At 42.7% G+C, this 17,777-nt stretch overlaps 1 pseudogene; it reads right to left on the reverse strand.

The window, feature by feature from the left end:
• LOC115115609 (syndetin-like) overlaps window positions 1–17,777 on the reverse strand; it is a 136,936-nt pseudogene that overhangs the window by 110,928 nt on the left and 8,231 nt on the right.

The raw sequence follows: 17,777 nt of genomic DNA on the forward strand, positions 1-17,777 counted from the left end.
TTTCCTCAGTGGATTTATTTTTTATTCAAAAATAATCATAATAATAAAATAAGGCCCTATTCATTTCTGCGTACCTATAACGCGGATCTCGTACCTGCGTACCTTGACAGAGAATTGTGTAGCTGGTACGCAAAATGCGTGCATGTTGGCAGGTCTGCATTGAAGAGGGGACAACCTTCCACAGGCCACAATCAACAACCTGATCAACTCTATGAGAAGGAGTTGTGGTGGTCACACCAGATACTGACTGGCTTTCTGATCCACACTCCTACTTATTTTTTTTAAGGTATCTTTGACCAACCAATGAATATCTGTATTCCCAGTAGGACTGGTCGACTGATTGGTCCATAGGCTGTTGGTCGACAGAGATTTTTTTTGTCTGGCAGTTGCAATTAAAAAAAATAATAATAACAATGCTATGTCTTGATTGACGCCCGTCTCAGTGGACTAACCCATTGTGGAGGCTGCAGGGATGGTACATCAGTACCACCAGTGGAACATTTACCTTTAATTACCATTTCTAATCTACAATGTTCGTTTGGTTACAATGTTCGTTTGGTTATTCCAATTTATTCATTGTGTTTTGTTTGTAGCGCTCCTGTCAATCTTGAGTAAGGACGCACACCTGATTACACATAGAAGTAGGCCTAGGCTACCTGGCCTGCACGTAAATGTAGGCCTACAAATGTGTCCATTAGGGGATCCGATAGTATTTCTGATTTTCTTAACTCACCACCACTAATGAGTTGTGGAGCTTCTCAAAGTAATTTTTCTTCACCTCAAACAGCAACTTGGCTGGACCAAGTTGATACAATGTTTCAAGTTCCTTGCAGAGAGGCTGTGCATAAATAAAATAAAAAGTTTTATCAGGATATTGTCTACCTGCAGGCTGCAGTGTTTTTATTTGTTAGCTTCAGGTAGACGATTTTTACATACCTGGCAATGGAAATAGAAGTTAGTTTTAGATTTGTAGAATTTTCAGTTAGATTTCATTTTCATGAATCGCATGACAATGATTTTGAGTTATGAAGACTTTATTATAAAATAAATGAAACTGTTCCACGAAAATGTGCATATGAAAATCATAACTGGCACGCAGATTTGTAGAAATGGTAAATTGGCACTACAAATGGGAAAGGTTGCCGACCCCTGGTGTAGCCTATTACTGGCGTAATGGCGTAATGGCAGAACCTGCAAAGGCCAGCAGCGCAGGAGAAGGTTGTTGATCTCTGCCTCCCTCTTGAGTCATTTGTGTGGTCTTAATTATTTAATGACAGTGTGCTTAAATCATCAGACATGCTCCGTAGCCTACATATAGTTGATTTTATTTTAAAACACATAGGGTGTGTTTTTATGGAAAAATACACATTTTAACATTTCGACCAGTCGATTGTTCTAAAGAACAGGGACAGCCCTAACTCCCAGTCATGTGAAATCCATAGATTAGGGCCTAATGAATATATTTCAATTCCCTGATTTCATTATATGAACTGTAACTAAGTAAAATCTTTGAAATTGTTGCATGTTGCGTTTATATTTTGGTTCAGTATAATAACTCACTGGGCCTGCAGCAGATATACACTACTGGATACAATAAACTAACTAGAGTTTTAAAGCCGTCTTTCTGAATATAACATGCCAACATCCACCTGGGATTGGTGAAAGGCAATGCACTTAAGAGGAGTTTGCACTTCTCCGATATGCAATTAACAGAAGTCGACTGTACGTACATTACCACGCCCAGGCTGAAGCAATAAACTTAGGCTTCACAGAAATTATATTAAATATTAAATTGGTGATTATAAATGTAAGTTTGTTAGTCCTATTCAGGTGTTACATAGAAACATACTGTATGTAACTATTGAATTGCTTGTTTTGAACACGGAAGATGTTGTGTTTGCCTTCAAAGTGCACTGATACAGTAAAATGGCATAGCTATTATCACCATAATCCAAGTATGTGAGTGACTGTCCCTATGCTGCTCATCTCATCTCCTGCACTCACCGCTGTTTGTTGGCTCTTCAGCTTGTTTCTGTACTCCTCCAGCTCCTGTAGGTTCAGCTCAGTTGGGAGTTTCTGTCATAAACACACAATAAAAGCATTGTTACAATACAAGAATACAAAGCTCATACCAATAACTTCTTAGAAGAGAAAGTCATTTTGTGGAGCGCAGCTTTGGTGTGTGGAGTGAACCACCTGCCAGAAAACAAATCAAAGTTGTTTTATCGTGGAAACCAAACTGAAATCCAAATGCCAGCAGCTCAGAGCTGTGCGGGATTTTGTTTGATTTGATTATTTTAGTGGCTAATCTTAATTCTTTTAGTTTCTTCAGCTTTTATTCAGAGAGCTTCCACTGTCTTCTGTCAACTAACTTCTTCGTTTAAAAAGTAGAGGAAAAAAGTCAGAGAATTGTATTCCACACATGCTTAGATGCATAATAAATGTAATTAAAATCAGGGAGCACTACTTTATCAGTAAACAAGCAAGGGGAACAACAGCAGCGAAGAAGCCCCGAGGATGATGGGTAATTGCTTTCCCCTTGGCTGAAAGTCTCATTTTCTAATCTGAAAGGTTGTTGTTGTTGCGACACTCGGCTAAATCTAATGAGATTTCACACCCTTCCTCCGCGAGTGGATAATCCATCAATCTGGAAGTCATTGGCATGTGAGCAGGAGAAGACGCCAGAGTGACGTTAGAGTAGATACAGCTCCGTCAAGGGGGGAGAGGAGTCCCCCATAACGAGTTTGGGAACCAGGGAGAGGGAGGTGTAGGCGGGGAGGCCCAAGTCGCTGTAACGAGTTAGTGTAAACCCCGCGGAGGCCCCAAATTGTGGAACCAGTCAGTGTAGACCCCACTGAGGCCCCAAGTCATATAACTAGTCAGTGTAAATCCCATGGAGGCCCCAAATTGTGGAACCAGTCAGTGTAGACCCCACTGAGGCCCCAAGTCATATAACTAGTCAGTGTAAATCCCATGGAGGCCCCAAATTGTGGAACCAGTCAGTGTAGACCCCACTGAGGCCCCAAGTCATGTAACTAGTCAGTGTAGACCCCGCGGAGGCCCCAAATTGTGGAACCAGTCAGTGTAGACCCCACTGAGGCCCCAAGTCATGTAACTAGTCAGTGTAGACCCCGCTGAAACCAAGTCGTGGAACTAGTCAGTATAGACCCCGCTGAGGCCCCAAGTCATGTAACTAGTCAGTGTAGACCCTGCTGAGACCAAGTCATGTAACTAGTCAGTGTAGACCCCGTTGAGGCCTCAAGTCGTGGAACTAGTCAGTGTGGACATCGCTGAGGCAAGAAGTCGTGGAACTAGTCAGTGTGGACATCGCTGAGGCAACAAGTCGTGGAACTAGTCAGTGTGGACATCGCTGAGGCAACAAGTCGTGGAACTAGTCAGTGTGGACATCGCTGAGGCAACAAGTTGTGGAACTAGTCAGTGTGGACATCGCTGAGGCAACAAGTTGTGGAACTAGTCAGTGTGGACATCGCTGAGGCAACAAGTTGTGGAACTAGTCAGTGTGGACATCGCTGAGGCAACAAGTCGTGGAACTAGTCAGTATGGACATCGCTGAGGCAACAAGTCGTGGAACTAGTCAGTGTGGACATCGTTGAGGCAACAAGTCATGTAACTAGTCAGTGTGGACATCGCTGAGGCAACAAGTCGTGGAACTAGTCAGTGTGGACATCGCTGAGGCAACAAGTCGTGGAACTAGTCAGTGTGGACCCCGTTGAGGCCTCAAGTCGTGTAACTAGTCAGTGTAGACCCCGTTGAGGCCTCAAGTCGTGGAACTAGTCAGTGTGGACATCGCTGAGGCCTCAAGTCATCTAACTAGTCAGTGTGGACATCGCTGAGGCAACAAGTCGTGGAACTAGTCAGTGTGGACATCGCTGAGGCCCCAAGTCATGTAACTAGTCAGTGTGGACATCGCTGAGGCAACAACTCGTGGAACTAGTCAATGTGGACATCGCTGAGGCAACAATTCGTGGAACTAGTCAGTGTAGACCCCGCTGAGGCCCCAAGTCATGTAACTAGTCAGTGTAGACCCCGTGGAGGCCCCAAATTGTGGAACCAGTCAGTGTAGACCCCACTGAGGCCCCAAGTCATGTAACTAGTCAGTGTAGACCCCGCTGAAACCAAGTTGTGGAACTAGTCAGTGTAGACCCCGCTGAGGCCCCAAGTCATGTAACTAGTCAGTGTAGACCCTGCTGAGACCAAGTCATGTAACTAGTCAGTATGGACATCGCTGAGGCAACAAGTCTTGGAACTAGTCAGTGTGGACATCGCTGAGGCCCCAAGTCATGTAACTAGTCAGTGTGGACATCGCTGAGGCAACAAGTCGTGGAACTAGTCAGTGTGGACATCGCTGAGGCAACAAGTCGTGGAACTAGTCAGTGTGGACATCGCTGAGGCAACAAGTCATGTAACTAGTCAGTGTGGACATCACTGAGGCAACAAGTCGTGGAACTAGTCAGTGAGGACATCACTTAGGCAACAAGTCGTGGAACTAGTCAGTGTGGACATCGCTGAGGCAACAAGTCATGTAACTAGTCAGTGTGGACATCGCTGAGGCAACAAGTCATGTAACTAGTCAGTGTGTACATCGCTGAGACAACAAGTCGTGGTACCAGCCAGTTTAGACCCCACTGAGCTACAGGATTGTTTTGCTAGCACAGACTGGAATATATTCTGGGATTCTTCTGATGGCATTGAAGAGTACACCACATCAGTCATTGGCTTCATCAATAAGTGCATTGAGGACGTCATCCCTACAGTGACTGTACGTACATACCCCAACCAGAAGCCATGGAATACAGGCAACATCTGCACCGAGCTGCCGCTTTCAAGGAGCGGGACTCTAACCCGGAAGCTTATAAGAAATCCCGCTATGCCCTCCGACGAACCAGCAAACAGGCAAAACGTCAATACAGGACTAAGATTGAATCGTACTACACCGGCTTTGATGCTCGTCAGATGTGGCAGGGCTTGCAAACTATTACAGACTACAAAGGGAAGCTTTGAGGCATGTAACACTGAAACATGAATGAGAGCATCAGCTGTTCCCGACGAATGTGAGATCACGCTCTCCGCAGCTGATGTGAGTAAGACCTTTAGGTCAATATTCACAAGGCCGCAGGGCCAGACGATGTGTACTCCGAGCATGCACTGACCAATTGGCAAGTGTCTTCACTGACATTTTCAACCTCTCCCTGTCCGAGTCTAATACCAACATGTTTCAAGCAGACTACCATAGTCCTTGTGCCCAAGAACACTAAGGTAATGTGCCTAAACGACTACCGACCCTTAGCACTCACATCTGTAGCTATGAAGTGCTTTGAAAGACTGGTCATGGCTCACATCAACACCATTATCCCAGAATCCCTAGACCAACTCCAATTTGCATACCGCCCCAACAGATCAATAGATGATGCAATATATATTGCACTCCACACTGCCCTTTCACACCTGGACAAAAATGCTATTCATTGACTACAGTCCAGCGTTCAACACCATAGTGCCCTCAAAGCTCAACACTAAGCTAAGGACCCTGGGACTAAACACCTCCCTCTGCAACTGGATGCTGGACATCCTGACGGGCCACCCCCAGGTGGTAAAGGTAGGTAACAACACATCCGCCACACTGATCCTCAACACGGGGGCCCCTCAGGGGTGCGTGCTCAGTCCCCTCCTGTACTCCCTGTTCACTCATGACTACACGGCCAGGCACGACTCCAACACCATCATTAAGTTTGCCGATGACACAACAGTGGTAGGCTTGATCACCGACAACAACGAGACAGCCTATAGGGAGGAGGTCAGAGACCTGGCCGTGTGGTGCAAGGACAACAACCTCTCCCTCAACGTAATCAAGACTAAGGAGATGATTGTGGACTACAGGAAAAGAAGGACCGAGCATGCCCTCATTCTCAACAACGGGGCTGAAGTGGAGCAGGTTGAGAGCTTCAAGTTCCTTGGCGTCCACATCATCAGCAAACTAACATGGTCCAAGCACACCAAGACAGATGTGAAGAGGGCACAACAAAACCTATTCCCAATTGGGAAACTGAAAAGAATTGGCATGGGTCCTCAGATCCTCAAAAGGTTCTATAGCTGAACCATCGAGAGCATCCTGACGGGTTGCATCACTGCCTGGTATGGCAACTGTTCGACCTTCGACCGCAAGGCACTGCAGAGGGTAATGCGTTCGGCCCAGTACATCACCGGGATCAAGCTTCCTGCCATCCAGGACCTCTATACCAGGCAGTGTCAGGCCAAAGACTACAGCCACCCTAATCATAGACCGTTCTCTCTGGTACCGCATGGCAAGCAGTACCGGAGCACCAAGTTTCAGTCCAAGAGGCTCCTAAACAGCTTCTACCCCCAAGCCATAAGACTCCTGAACAGCTAAGCAAATGGCTACCCCAGACTACGTGCATTGCCCCCACCCCCTTTTACACGGATGCTACTCTCTGTTATTATCTATGCATAGCCACTTTAATAACGCTCCCTACATGTACATAATTACCTAGACACCGGTGCCCCCTGCACACTGACTCTGTACTGATACCCCTTGTAATATAGCCCCGCTATTGTTATTTTACTGCTGCTCCTCAATCATTTGTTATTCTCACCTCTTACTTTTTTAGGGATTTTTTTAAAACTGCATTGTTGGTTAAGGGCTTGTAAGTAAGTATTTCACTCTAAGGTCTACTACACCTATTGTATTTGGCGCATATGACAAATACAATTTGATTTGATTTGAACATGTATTAGATAATAAAAGTGAATAGGTTGTGGCTTTTTGTGGGAGTGTGGGAAAAAGGACTATTTGTGGAAGGTAATTCACATAATGTGTCCCAGTGGCAAAAATAGCTATGAATGGGAGAGTGGATAGCAATTCACTTGTTGCGGTGTCCTTTCGGTCTGTAGTGTACAGTAGGACTAAATAAATAACTAAGTCACCTCCAGCTTGTTCTGTCCTTGGGGTCAGTACACAGTACTATGACTCTGTCCCAAAAGGCACCCTATTCCATACATATGGCACTACTTTTGACCATAGCCCTATGCACTACATATGGAATAGGGTGCCATTTGGGACGCATTTGGGACACTCTCCTCCAGCTTGTGCTGCAACATGTGAAGGTGCTATAAAGGGAGATTGGGCAGTGGGTCCCTTGGCTTGGTGTGCCCTCTGGGTGTGTAGTGAACAGCGGGCATAACTAACTAGCCTAACTATTTGACTCACCTCTAGCTTGGTGTTTCCTCTGGGTCTGTACAAAATGGTTATTTGGGGTTCTATATAGAACATTTTGGTTATTTGGATAAGACTAAAGAACCCTTCACTAAAAAAGATTATATACAGTGCATTCGGAAAGTATTCAGACCCCTTGACTTTTTGGAAAGGCAAACACCTGTCTAGATAATGTCCCACAGTTGACAGTGCATGTCAGAGCAAAAACCAAGCCATGATGTCGAAGGAATTCTCTGTAGAGCTCAGAGACAGGATTGTGTTCAGGCACAGATCTGGGGAAGGGTACCAACACATTTCTGCAGCATTGAAGGTCCCCTAGAACACAGTGGCCTCCATCATTCTTAAGTGGAAGAAGTTTGGAACCACCAAGACTCTTCCTAGAGCTGGCCGCCCGGTCAAACTGAGCAATCAGGGAGAAGGGCCTTCGTCAAGGAGGTGACCAAGAATCCGGTGGTCACTCTGACATTACTCCAGAGTTCCTCTGTGGAGATGGGAGAACCTTCCAAAAGAACAACCATCTTTGCAGCACTCCACCAATCAGGCCTTTATGGTAGAGGGGCCAGACGGAAGCCACTCCTTAGTAAAAGGCAGATGACAGCCCAATTGGAGTTTGCAAAAATGCACCTAAAGGACTTTCAGACCAGGAGAAACAAGATTCTCTGGACTGACGAAACCAAGATTGAACTCTTTGGCCTGAATGCCAAGCGTCACGTCTGGATGAAACCTGGCACTATCCCTACGGTGAAGCATGTTGGCGGCAGCATCATGCTGTGGGGATGTTTTTCAGTGGCAGGGACTGGGAGACTAGTCGGGATCGAGGTAAAGATGAACGGAGCAAAGTACAGAGAGATCTTGATGAAAACCAGCCAGAGCCCAGAACTGAACCCCCAAAAAAACATCTCTAGAGAGACCTGAAAATAGCTAAGCATCGACGCTCCACATCCAACCTGACAGAGCTTGAGAGGATCTGCAGAGAAGAATGGAAGAAACTCCCCAAATGCAGGTGTTCCAAGCTTGTAGCATCATAACCAAGAAGACTTGAAACTGTTATCGCTGGCAAAGGTACTTCAACAATGTACTGAGTAAAGGGTCTGAATACGTATGTAAATGTGATATTTCAGTTTTTTATTATTTTTTATTAATACATTTGCAAAATTTCTAAAAAAATATTTTTTGCTTTGTCCTGATGATGCTAAGATTGATGAGGGAAAAAATATTTAATCCATTTTAGAATAAAGCTGTAACGTAACAAAATGAGGAAATGGTCAAGGGGTCTGAATACTTTCCGAATGCACTGTATATATACACCCAGTGAAGGCAAATAACCTTCAGGGTTCTTTGTACCCCAGAGAGTAATAGGGGTTTTAGAAAACAACAGCTATCAAAAGCTAACCCAGTCATATCAATCCCTTTTAATTTGTTACAACTGTTTTGCATTTACATTTATATTAATGATGCTTCTGTATAATTTTGCCAAGTCAGAAAAATTTCTCTGTGCTGTTGCAAACTAAATGCTAGCTAGATGCAAGAGGAAATCATGTTTAATAATAGCATACAGTCTTAGATTTAAAAAAGGGGTTCTATATAGAACCTTTTGGTCAATTCAAAATATAACTGCCATTCAAAAACAAACTGCCATTCGAGCATGAGGACGCTAGTTAAACCAACTTGCAAGTAGCCTACCAATAAAGACATTATTTTTCAATGTATTAAGGGAAGCAACATTGATTATTTAATTCAAATACAGTGGGGAGAACAAGTATTTGATACACTGCCGATTTTGCAGGTTTTCCGACTTACAAAGCATGTAGAGGTCTGTACATTTTTATCATAGGTACACTTCAACTGTGAGAGACGGAATCTAAAACAAAAATCCAGAAAATCACATTATATGATTTTTAAGTAATTAATTTGCATTTTATTGCATGACATAAGTATTTGATACATCAGAAAAGCAGAACTTAATATTTGGTAGAGAAACCTTTGTTTGCAATTACAGAGATCATACGTTTCCTGTAGTAGACCACGTTTGCACACACTGCAGCAGGGATTTTGGCCCACTCCTCCATACAGACCTTCTCCAGATCCTTCAGGTTTCGGGGCTGTCGCTGGGCAATACGGACTTTCAGCTCCCTCCAAAGATTTTCTATTGGGTTCAGGTCTGGAGACTGGCTAGGCCACTCCAGGAACTTGAAATGCTTCTTACAGAGCCACTCCTTAGTTGCCCTGGCTGTGTGTTTCAGGTCGTTGTCATGCTGGAAGACCCATCTTCAATGCTCTTACTGAGGGAAGGATGCAGGATTTTAATCCATGACGGGGTAGTGTGTTACTAATGGTTTTCTTTGAGACTGTGGTCCCAGCTCTCTTCAGGTCATTGACCAGGTCCTGCCATGTAGTTATGGGCTGATCCCTCACCTTCCTCATGATCATAGATGCCCCACGAGGTGAGATCTTGCATGGAGCCCCAGACCGAGGGTGATTGACCGTCATCTTGAACTTCTTCCATTTTCTAATAATTGCGCCAACAGTTGTTGCCTTCTCACCAAGCTGCTTGCCTATTGTCCTGTAGCCCATCCCAGCCTTGTGCAGGTCTACAATTTTATCCCTGATGTCCTTACACAGCTCTCTGGTCTTGGCCATTGTGGAGAGGTTGGAGTCTGTTTGATTGAGTGTGTGGACGGGTGTCTTTTATACAGGTAACAAGTTCAAACAGGTGCATTTAATACAGGTAATGAGTGGAGAACAGGAGGGATCCTTAAAGAATTCTTACTGGTTGGTAGGTGATCAAATACTTATGTCATGCAATAAAATGCAATTTAATTACTTAAAATTCATACAATGTGATTTTCTGGATTTTTGTTTTAGATTCCGTCTCTCACAGTTGATAAAAATTACAGACCTCTACATGCTTTGTAAGTAGCAAAACCTGCAAAATCGGCAGTGTATCAAATACTTGTTCTCCCCACTGTATATGTAGCAAACTAACTTAGCTAGATAAACAGAAAAAGTTAAGATACTTTAAATTTGCCACTTTACAAGCTAGCCAGCTAACTCTTTCAAATAAAACATTTTTTATTAGTTGTCTATTTTTTATTTCACCTTTATTTAACCAGGTAGGCAAGTTGAGAACAAGTTCTCATTTACAATTGCGACCTGGCCAAGATAAAGCAAAGCAGTTCGACACATACAACGACACAGAGTTACACATGGAGTAAAACAAACATACAGTCAATAATACAGTATAAACAAGTCTATATACGATGTGAGCAAATGAGGTGAGATAAGGGAGGTAAAGGCAAAAAAAGGCCATGGTGGCAAAGTAAATACAATATAGCAAGTAAAACACTGGAATGGTAGTTTTGCAATGGAAGAATGTGCAAAGTAGAAATACAAATAATGGGGTGCAAAGGAGCAAAATGTATTAATTAATTAAATACAGTAGGGAAAGAGGTAGTTGTTTGGGCTAAATTATAGGTGGGCTATGTACAGGTGCAGTAATCTGTGAGCTGCTCTGACAATTGGTGCTTAAAGCTAGTGAGGGGATAAGGGAGATAAGTGTTTCCAGTTTCAGAGATTTTTGTAGTTCGTTCCAGTCATTGGCAGCAGAGAACTGGAAGGAGAGGCGGCCAAAGAAAGAATTGGTTTTGTGGGTGACTAGAGAGATATACCTGCTGGAGCAGGTATGGGATATGCCAAACAGAGCTACAGACCCAGCCTGAGATTGGCTATGAACCTTTTCTACTGGCTATGAATCAGTTATACTATTAGCAATTAGGCGGTTTTAGGAAGCCAAGTGTGTGCAGCTCACCCTGCACTATCAGCTTAAACATAAATATCACCCTCTGATAAGCCTCCCAGTAAAGCAATACAAAAATAAAGAATCCCACAAGTGCTAAATATAGCCTACATGAATAGGGTCCATGAAATCAAAAACCTGCTTGTAACAGATAACATTCATATCCTGACAATCTCTGAAACTCACTTAGATAATACCTTTGATGATACAGTAGTAGAAGTACATGGTGATAACATCTATAGGAAAGGCAGAAATGCCAATGGGGGTGGTGTTGCAGTTTATATTCAGTCATATTCCTGTAAAGCTTAGAGAGGATCTCAAGTCAAATTCTGTTGAAGTAATATGGCTACACCTAAAACCCATTCTTGTAGGAAGTTGCTATAGACCACTAAATGCAAACAGTCTTGTAGGAAGTTGCTATAGACCACCAAATGCAAACAGTCAGTATCTGGATGTGTATGAAATGCTTGATAATGTATGTGATATCAACAGAAAGCTATATTTTCAGGGTGACCTAAATATTGACCCGGCTTTCATCAAGATGCCCACTCATGAAAAAGCTTCAAACTGTAACCAGTGCCTGCAACCTGGATCAGATTATCAGTCAACCTACCAAGGTGTTTACAAACAGCACAGGAATGAAACTATCCACATGTACTGATCACATCTTTACTAATGCTGCTGTAAAGAAGTATCCAAATCCATCGGATTTAGTGATCATAAAACAAAAGCCATATCTAGGAAAACCAAAGTTCCAAAGACGGACTAAGCTAGTGCACAGGCAACAGAACATTACTGTACAGAAAATGACTGTAAAAACTGTTCAATCCCAGTGAATTGATAAGGAATTGAACATTTGTATGGGTGAGAGGGATGAGGCAAAGGAATGGCAAATAAGTCTGGCTGCACTGCTGATTGGCAATGGTACTGTAAATTGAGAAATCATGTGACTAAACTAAACAAAAAGAAGAAACAGTACTGTGAAACAGATAAATGATATAAAGAAAGCTTTGGAGCACCTTACATTAAACTTTGGGCAAAAAGACAAACTTGGCTCCATCATTCATTGAATCAGATGGCTCATTCGTCACAAAACTCACTGATATTGCCAACTACTCCAATGATTTTTTCATTTATAAGATTAGTAAATTTAGACATGATATGCCAGCAACAAACGGACGATAATTGTCACTCCTATTGGCCATCTCTTCAATCTAAGCCTACAGGAAAGTGTGTTCCCTCAGGCCTGGAGAGAGGCAAAAGTCATTGCGCTACCCAAGAATAGTAAAGCCCTGTTTACTGGCTCAAACAGCTGACCAATCAGCCGGTTACCAACCCTTAATTAACTATTAAGATAAAACTGTGTTGGATCAGATACAATGCCATTTATTATTGGAGCCAAAGCACAGAGAATCTGGCTGCACATTTTAAATCATGGGCAATAAAGGTAAAACACCAGGTAAAAACCTAGGTGTCATTTTAGATTCTGAACTCAATTTTGAATCACACATTAGGGATGTGACAAAAATAGCTTTTTACCACCTGAGGAACATTGCCAAGTGCAGCTGTTTCTATCTCAGGCTGATACAGACTCATCCATGATTTTATTACAAGCTGGTTTGACTACTGCAATGCTCTCCTGTCTGGTCTACCCAAGAAAGCCATTGGTCAACTGCAAAACAAACTGATTGCTGCAGCACAGGTATTGTATTGTATTGTGCAAGACCAGACGGAAAGCACACATTACACCGGTTTTAAAGTCTCTGCACTGGCTGCCTGTGACATTTAGAATACATTTTAAGATTATTCTATTGGATTTGAAATCAACCCATGATTGTGCACCCCAAAACATATCAGACATGCTTTTGAGATATATACCAAGTAGGTCCCTCAGGTCCTCTGGCACTGGCCTTTTAACTATCCCAAAGCCTTGGACCAAGACGCAAGGAGAGGCAGCCTTTAGTTTTAGTTACTATGCCCCCATGCGAAACTGTGAACATAATTAAAAGAGATCTTAAAACACACTTTGCTTTGCTTTTCCTTAAGGTGCTTTTGTAGTTGTTCAGTTTTTATTGTTATTTTTTAGTTTTTTTATCCTCATGTTTGTTGTGTAGTTTTTATTTTCATCGTCTTTTAAAAAAAAAAAAATCCTGTGAAGCGCATTATGTTACATTCATGTCTGAAACATGCTATATAAATAAAGCTTGATTTGATTTGATTCACAGTAAACTAATTAACAACAGATATTCAACATGTTCATAGCGAAGGGCATTCAACATGTACGGCACTTACACAAATGACTGATGATTGGCTGAGAGAAATTGATCATAAAAAGTTGGGGCTGTTTTTTTAGACTTCCGTGCAGGTTTGACATTCTAGATCATAATATGCTGAAACTTGTGTGTTATGGCTTTACATCCCTGCTATATTGTGGATGGAGAGTTACCTGTCTAACAGAACACCGAGGTTGTCCTTTAATGAAAGCCTCTGCAATTGAAGTCTTAGTTTTATCAAAGATTCTCTGTAATTAGTATTACGCGATTAGACTGATTAATCATGTAACTGTAATTAACTAGGAAGTCGGGGCACCAAGGAAAATATTCAGATTACAAGGTTATAATTTCCTAATATAACCTTTCAGATATTTTCATATCTGATCAATAGTCTTCTGATTAATTAATTATTTACTTTACCTCACGTTAGTCTCATTCCAAACGTCCTAAATTGTTGGTTATCTACACGAACCCAGTTTTCACTATGAGTCATCCATACATCAATTGTCTTAAATCATTTATTTATTACTAACTAAGTAATTCACAGAAATGCATAAACAAACAAACAAAGTAAATATGGTTACAAGAAATGATAAGGGAATGTGCCCTAGTGGGCTAAACCGGCATCGCGGCTTGTTAGACAAAAGGGGAAGTGGGGGTCAACTGAGATGAGACACTACAAAGTTGAAAATTATAACAATTGAAATGCTAATCCTTTGCACATGAACGCTCACTCATTCAGGAACAATTGCAATCAATATATATATTTACGCTCAGTGTGTCGTCGGGGATCTTTGTTGAAAAGTTTGTTTCTGTTGGAAAGTTTTGTCCGTCTCTCTGTCTTGGTTAGAGGGAATAGTTCAGAGTGACATTCATTCACTTCGTTATAGATAGATGTTCGGCGGTTGTCGTTCTTCGCGGTCAATGATACCAAATTCCTAGCTGCAGGCTAGTAATTAATATCAAAGACTTGTTCTTATTCTGTCGGTATCGATAGTCTAAGGGTTTAACCACATGGTATAGTTAAAAGATTCAGCAATGGTCTACAACCTTTGCACTCCCGTGATTGAGAGAAACATGGTCAGGTTGAGGATTTCTCAAAGTTGGGTTTTATTCGTAATTGCAGAAAAGGGGCTGTCCCAGGATGCCTGACCCTAACTGGGCTCAGGGGCGGTCCTCTAATTTAGTTAAACTCAAAAGGGAATTGGGATTTCCTTCATTAAATAGTCCAAAACAGTCACATCACACAATTTTACAAACAGTATCATACTCACTCATTCATCTTATACAACAATTAGATGTAAACCTCATATCTGAGGCTTTTTTATAAACAGCGTTATGGCAATGTGGCCACACCGTCTCCCATGAGCTTCCCCAAAATGTAACAAACGGACCAGTTCGTAGCTGGATGCTTCACCGATCTTTTATACCTTGTCCGGAACATGAAATTTGTTCGGACCTCCAGTTCTGTGAGGTGGAAGAAATTCCTTTGTTCTCTATGAAACTTCACCCTCTCTCTATACTGTGTGGCCATGAGGCAGGGTCTTCTCAGGAATTTACGACCTCTCTCGGACCACAGCAGCCTAGTTGATGGAGGCAGGGGGAGGCAGGGAGAGGGGGATGGGCTTGCTGTACCCAAAGAGGGCAACGTCATGACACCAGGTAGAGTTAAGCATTCCCCAGGGCAGGTGTCTAGACCCTTTACTTTTTTCAATCTTTACTAATGACCTGCCACTGGCTCAACACTCTACATGTCAGCTACCACAGCAAGTGAAATCACTGCAACACTTAACAAAGAGCTGCAGTCAGTTCCAGAATGTGTGGTGAGAACATTGGGTGGTTGCTGGGACACCCTTGTGGGAAGGAAGGAAGCAGGAGCTCTGTGAGAGAAGAGAACTCTCTAGAATATATATGGGAACCAGCGGAGGATCAATTGATTTCTCAGAGCTCATCCATTGGGCTGATTAACCTTCACAACACCTATTGCACCACATCTACACCTGAGATATAGGGTCTGGCAGCTAGGCCTGTATCACATCCACACCAGAGATATAGGGTCTGGCAGCTAGGCCTGTATCACATCCACACCAGCGATATAGGGTCTGACAGCTAGGCCTATATCATATCCACACCAGAGATATAGGGACTGACAGCTAGGCCTATATCATATCCACACAAAAGATATAGGGTCTGACAGCTAGGCCTATATCACATCCACACCAGAGATATAGGGTCTGACAGCTAGGCCTATATATATCACATCCACACCAGAGATATAGGGTCTGACAGCTAGGCCTATATCACATCCACACCAAAGATATAGGGTCTGACAGCTAGGCCTATATCACATCCACACCAGAGATATAGGGTCTGACAGCTAGGTCTATATCACATCCACACCAGAGATATAGGGACTGACAGCTAGGCCTATATCACATCCACACCAGAGATATAGGGACTGACAGCTTGGCCTATATCACATCCACACCAGAGATATAGGGACTGACAGCTAGGCCTATATCACATCCACACCAGAGATATAGGGACTGACAGCTAGGCCTATATCACATCCACACCAGAGATATAGGGACTGACAGCTAGGCCTATATATATCACATCCACACCAGATATATAGGGACTGACAGCTAGGCCTATATCACATCCACACCAGAGATATAAGGTATATTTTCTGCCTAGAGAAAAAAATATATATTTTTCAAGTAAAAGTGAGACACTTCAGAGAGAGAAGAGTACGTACCACCCGTGTGAATGCATGCTGTGCAGCTCTGCCACATTTTAGTCTGGGTAGAGAAAATACAGCAGGAGCCTACAGAGAGTGTGTGGGTGAGCCGAGCGTAGGAGCTCAGCATCCCTAGTGGGGGGGTGGGGGGGCAAAATTATGGAGGGTAGGAGGGAGGTGTGTGGGTGGGTGGGAAATTATGGAGGGTAGGAGGGAGGTGTGTGGGTGGGTGGGAAATTATGGAGGGAGGGATAGTGGTTGAATGAGTCATCGCTCGCTGATAAAGAGAAAGAGAAAAAACGGCAAGAAAAAGACAGACATCTAAATTGACAGGAAGTGAGCTGCATCTCTCAGAAAACTCCAGGTCGATAGAGCCCTTCTCTCAACTCTCTTTTTTCCTCCCTTTCTTTCTCCCCCTCTCTTTAAAAAGGTATAGAAGACAACTAAGTCAACCTAACTGAATGACTCATTAAGAGCCTCCCCTCTGCTTCAGAGACACAAACACAACCCAAACCTTCCACCTGAACCCTGTAGAGCAGAGGCTCTTAGAACACTCATAACCATCAAGCTTTGATCACATTTACTGTGATGGGTTAAAACCAAACAATGAGAACTCCTCCGTCCAAATTTTAAAAGTCTCATCATCGTGCAGTTCCTCCTCAATATGGGCAGAGAGGGAAATTAAAAAGCCATTTGCACCGAAAAGTAGGCTGCTTAATGAGCCTTATCAAAGGCTGTTCAAAAGATGAAGTGGTTATTGAATGCAGAGAGCAAATCAAGCAGCAGACAAAGGGGTTCCTTTTTTGGTGAGTGTCAGAAGCAGCAATACCAGGTGACTAAGTGGGAGAGGAGTGTGTTTGTTTGCGTGTGTGTGTGCGTTCGATTATTTCCTCAATCAATTCACATTCTACTCAAGCAACAATTATTAAAACAATGTCATTGTCACGATGAGAGCAATTCTGAATATTCATTCATCCCTAGCTTAATTGGTCATCATACTATACGTCCTCATCTGTTCCTGAGCAATGGGTTAACTAGTGTCATCTAACGGGATATCAAAGAGAATCAGAGGCCATGTTGTGAGCGGTGTTCTGACAACAGAGGCTAAGATTATCCCGCTGACCTATCCATCACAAGCAAAACCCACAATAACAAGATCAACTTGATTCGTTTGAGCACTTGCAAGGAGGACTATGATAAATAAACTCAATACAACGCTATTAGTATATTGTACCTTGACTTTCTATTCGATTGAATGTCAAAAGACCTAGATAAATGGCTTTTTCAACAACAATAATTTACTCATTTCATAATAATTATTAAGGTTTTCCAGAAGCTTCCCTTGTTTCTTCTAGTCAGTTTGATGTAAATGGTTCAGATGTTCTGTTTCCACAGCCCCAAAGACAAAAATGGCAATATCATAAAAATGCCATTTTTGGTCTTAATTTAAAGGTTAGGGTTGGCATAAGGTTAGCATTGTGGTTAAGGCTGGGTGAAGGTTAGGTTTCAAATCACATTTTAAGAAGATAAAGTGAAGAAATAGGCAGAGGTGTGTGACTTTGTGGCTGTGGTAACTACTGAACACCAAGACGTTGAGTTTTGCAGTACACATGATGTCAGAGGGACACCTAGTGGTGGATAAGAGAACTAGCGAACATGGAACTGGGTGCATTCGAATATTCTCTCCTTTCTCCTGAAGTATGCACTTGTTCACTT

This window comes from Oncorhynchus nerka, linkage group LG4 (assembly GCF_034236695.1).
Source record: "Oncorhynchus nerka isolate Pitt River linkage group LG4, Oner_Uvic_2.0, whole genome shotgun sequence".
Taxonomy (NCBI): domain Eukaryota; kingdom Metazoa; phylum Chordata; class Actinopteri; order Salmoniformes; family Salmonidae; genus Oncorhynchus; species Oncorhynchus nerka.